We start from the raw sequence: 5,507 nt of genomic DNA on the forward strand, positions 1-5,507 counted from the left end.
GGGGTTGTTTATGCGTTTGGTGCCATGTTATGCCATGGGGGCCTCAACCATCCAATGGAAACAAAAGAGCAGAGCCGAAATCACTCTGGTACTGCTGTGTTTTTCATTACAGAAGTTATTACATATAGAAATTACTCCAAATTATCTGAAATGAATGGAAATTATGAGGTTTAAATTCCCCCAAGTTGTGGCAAGCGCAGCATTAGAAATGTATTTTGTCATCTTGCTGAACATAATTGCTACAACAAAATTTTCTTCCATTTTACAACCACAGCATAACTTATTTATACCAGTGTTTGTCATAATTCGACATCAATAAGTTGAATGGGAAGGAGCACACAGGTGTTAATTGAAAACAATAATTTGTGGTGGGGTCCAGGTGGAACGATTGGCTGGCTCGATAAGGCTTTGGCATCAGGGAGGCCTTTCCCCCCCCCTTTTTTTTACCACAGCATCAGCAGCTCCCACCGCCACCCTTCCCACTCTGTCGGCTCTGAGGTTGCCTAATCATCCTAAATTACATTTCAAAGTGTCAGCTGAGGTGAACTGAACAGCTGATCTGTAATTATGGCCTTGACCCACAGTTCCCAGGCAGGAAGCAAAATAAAGCATCTGGGGATTCACTTGCTCTCCCGTTCTCTTTTTCTGAAGGCCAAGCAAGAAAAGCCATTGGTGCAACTTGGAAAACAATGATGCAACACAGGAGTGTGTGGCTTTTGCACAGCACACTTGTTGTTAAGCTTTTTTGGTGCCAAAGCTGCGGTTGGATATGTTTGCACTATACGTTAAGCCAAGAATCCCCAGTACTTTGGGCTAGTAGGCCCAGTCTGGAATTTTGAGAAAGGATTGTGGCCACACTCACAAAGTGAGAAACCTATTAAGGCCACCACAGGAAACACAATGATTACAAAGCACTTATGGAGCAGGTTGTTTCTGTGGATCTAACCTTGCTTTTCCACTAGGACTGCTGGCGTCTATCCTATTCTGATCTGTTTGTCACGTTTTGACACACAGAATTGTTTAAGGCTGTTCTTCTATATGGGACCTTTTGGGATGCTTGGAACTAAAGAAGATGTTTGAAGCTACTACCTTTAGCTTACCAGCTTCCAATTGAATTCTATTTTTAAAAATCGAGTAAAATACTCCAGTGTACTCTATATGCCCGGTTTAGAGGCAAATGGGAAACTGTATTAGATCCAGAATACAACAACCCCACCATTGCAGGCTATCACTGCAGATTTTGAGGTTACCAAGAGCTTTCAGCCCCAACTCAAAGTGCCAAAGTTATTCCATTCTCAGCATCTAATTGTATGTGGAATAACCTTGGAAGAATAGGCAGAAAGATGCTGTGTAAGGAATGGTCAGATCAGAGAGCCACCCAGAATCACCTTGTAGGAGAAAAGGGGAGCATAGAAATTTAAACAAGCAAGCAAGCCTGAGTCTCCGGAAAAGGGCGGCATATAAATCAAATTAAAAAAAAAAAAAAAGCAAGCAAGCAAATGAACAAATAAGCATAGCTCATAGCTGTATAGTGGGTGAAGCAAGATGCTTAGGAGAAACCTCACTAAATTATTGGGTGGTAAAGATGATAGCAGAATTGTACTTTCACACTTACAAAATTTTGTTAATGAAGCCTTGCAATAAAGTAGAATTAGCTTATCTGGACATGTTTTCTGTCTGGTCTATGTGTTAAGATTGATATAGCCCTGTATAATATAGCCCTAGATTACATCAGGCACTGCATATCCAAAATTGATTCTGTCTATCTGGTGTAAATATCTTAAGAAGAACTGTAGAAATCACCGCATTCCACCCCCCCCAGCCCTGGGCCAGGAAATGCATGGGGTGTGACCCCATTGGTCTGGAATATGCTTCCTCCAGAGATAGGCATACCACTCTCTGTCCACATATCCCGCAAGGAGGTGAAAGTCCAAATTGACTGATTTTGAGCACTGCATCCTTATATCTAGGTTATTTTTAATCACTCATTATTTTAGTGGCTTTGTTATATCATGCCCTGAGTCTTATCATTGGGGTGGTCTATATTGTAGACCTATTGTAAATTCAAAAATAAAATAAGTAAACTGATTACATTTTTATCCAATTTCGCTCTCTATTAAACAGAATTTTAAAGTGGAATTTAAAGCCACTGAGAAGGTTTAAGAAGCTGCATGGCACGAGGGCAAAAAGATGGCATGTGCATTCAACCAGCAAGACTTGTTTAACATGTCATGCAAACACACTTGATAAGATGTTCCACAAAAAAGACATAGATATGTCTACATTATACATTTAAACACTTTTCAAGGCCTTCTTAACTTTCCTGATTCCTTGCCAAAAACCTGTGGAAATTTAGAAAGGCCACTTAAACTCTAACAAAAACTATGAAACATAGCACTTGTGTGCATAACTGTTCATATACAACAGTGTTTCTCAACCTTGATAGCTTGAAGATGGGTGGACTTCAACTCCCGGAATCCCACAGCCAGCAGTGCTGGCTGGGGAATTCTGGGAATTGAAGTCCACCCATCTTCAAGCTTCCAAGGTTGAGAAACACTGATATACAATATGTGTCTGCCTATAGATTTCTGTTCTACTGACTTATCCACTTCAGCAAGTTAGAAATATATATTTTTAACTTGTGATGGAAACCTCACGCCAAACTGAAGAATTGTCAATGCATAATGCATGCATCTACTCAGTTGACTTTCAGGTTCTAAGACTTCTTGATCATGAATTTTGAGCCTTGCTCTATGTTTCATTTTTAAATCAGCTGAGCAGTCCTTCAAATAGAATATGCCTTTTATAAACTAGGGATAGAAAAATTGTTGCCCTCCAGATGTTGCTGAACTATAAGCCACAGCATGAACTTGCCCCTAGTCTGTGCCAAGTTGGGTAGTCTGTGCTGACCAGGGCTGCTAGGAGATGGTAATTTAGCAACACCCAGAGGGAACCATATAATTGTCTGTAATTATCTGTAAAGGTGAATATAGGATCATCCTACTTCTGAATAAACACTACTACATGTTAAGTATTGTGGTTCTAAACAAAGAGCTAGAAAATTAACTCTGAGTTAGAACTGCAAATCATAATAAAGCTTTCTGAGATGCATATTTCATTAGTTCTTCTCAGTCTCTACCTTATGGTACTTCATATACCTTTAAAATGGAAATAATAAATCTCTACATGTCTCACAGAGCTGTCAAGAGGATGAATGAGGGAAATAAGTTTTGTTGAATCATTTTGCCCAATTAAAGTGCTCTGTAACAGATTAATAATAATTGGTTCCCCAAAAGACGAGAATAATGATATTCCTCTAGTTAAATTCATTCACGCTGCATTCCTAACAAACACCATTACCAATTCCTTGCAAACAATAAGCTACACTTAATGTTCAATCCACGATTATCACTCCCAGGTTAGATGTCCTCAGTAGGTTCAGTGTTTCATCTTGGTTGACAAGAATAATGGGACTGCAAATGTTTTCACTGCATCTAAATGTTTTGAATGTTGTTCATTTCTTTTAAATCCCTTCAGTCTGTCTGGTTTAAAAAGTACTTTTAAGGATCATGAACAAGGCCAGTGGGAACACATTTTTTGTGATGTTCATGGCTTAATTTACACAGTCCTAGAGCCAACAAAGCAAGAATATACTAAAGGGCTCTTGAGTAACGTGAAAGTGCTTTTCTGTCACCAATGACTACCTACAAAGATTTAATTTGTCCTCATCACTACCAGTTTACTGAGATAGTAGGTGTTTTATGTATCATTACTCATGCACAATAATATAGTGCACAATAACAGGTGCATTATGAGTCACCTGGAGAAGGATACAAATGGTCATGCAAACATGTTTCATGTAATGACAGTTACTAAAAGAATAGTCTATTTGAGCCCAGATAATTGTATTAAGGTTGCAATCCTGGAAGTCCCTAAATTACTTACTTCTGAGTAGACATGCATGGAAATGTATTATTACTTGTTCTATGATTAAAGTCTTGACTAAGTTGTTCTAGTGATTTCAAATTCATTATTCTTAAATTAGATCCTGATGCTCTGAACTATGTAAAAATGTATATTTGGAATAATTGGACTTGTTGAGCAATAGGTTGTTATAGCAATTTTTAATTCATATCTTCTGAAAAAACACTGGAGGCTGTGATAATGTCACAGGAAGGGATGAAGCAATTTTGTTGGCTCATTTTAGGTGGGGGTAAAGGTGGGAATGGAAGCAGGGCCTCCCAGGAAATTGAACCTCTTCCAATCCCTCTTAAAACTTTTCCCAAGGCAAGAAAATACTTCGAAAATGTGTTGCCAATTTTTGACAACAAAATAGTTTTCCTTCCCACCCTTAATTATGGGGGGGGGGGCATCGCCACAATATTTTGGCACTATATTCTGAAGATGTGGGATGGGGTGGGGTGAGTGCAGGCTGCAGGTTACTTTCCCCTCAGCTACATTAAAAACTGTATAATGCTGTGTATAAGCTAGTCTTTATTTATTTATTATGGAGAATGCAGTTTCTAATATATATTGGCAAATTCTGATATATATATTCCTGGCAAGTATCATCAAAACTCTACTGGCTAACTCCAGCCTATTGAAGTTAGCTCTAGTCCCTGGAAATTGATAGGACAATAAATGCATTGATCCTGAAGATGTATGTTTTTGCAATTTTCTTCACACCTCAGATTTCCAAATGGAAATTGGGCTCTGCTAAAAGTAGAATGCCCTAGCAACGAAAGCAGAAATTTAGATATGCAAAAAAAAAAAAAAAAAAAGGCATAGCATTTCTAGCCTTCTAAATTTTTAGGCATATTCACGTTGCTCATTGCTGTGGCAATGGCATTTGGGGGGTGTGAGGGGAAAGAGAAGAGGAATTTTAATAATTCTTGCTTATCAAACTATAGTTCCTAAAATTCTTGTGTGGGCTTTTACAGTAGTCTAAAATTGATACAGCCATGAAATTCAGGTCTTTGGGACAAAAAGCAGAAGACAAGCTTCTCTGGTGTAGCAACAAGATCACAATAGCCAATTAAAGTGTTGCTATTTATATGTGGGTGAGCACAGCGAGTATCTATGCACCAAGAACAGAATTTTTGTGTCTTGGTGAGCAACTTTTTATACATTTATTCTGTAGGGGCATTTTGATTTCTCTTCTGAATACAGGTAGTCCTTGACTTACAACAGTTCATTTAGTGACTGTTCAAAGTTACAGCGGCACTGAAAAAACTGACTTAGGACTGTTTTTCACACTTAACAGCTGTTGCAGCATCCCCATGGTCATGTGATCAAAATTCAGATGCTTGGCAACTGATTCATACTTATGACGGTTGCATTGCTCTGGGGTCATGTGATCCCCTTTTACGACCTTCTGACAAGCAAACTCAATGAGAAAGCCAGAATTACTTAACAACCATGTTACTAACTTAACAAGTGAAGTGATTCACTTAACAATTGTGGTAAAAAGGTTGTAAAATGGGGCAAAATTCACTTAACAAATGTCT

This window comes from Pantherophis guttatus, chromosome 1 (genome assembly GCF_059756535.1).
Source record: "Pantherophis guttatus breed Tessera chromosome 1, ASM5975653v1, whole genome shotgun sequence".
NCBI lineage: Eukaryota > Metazoa > Chordata > Lepidosauria > Squamata > Colubridae > Pantherophis > Pantherophis guttatus.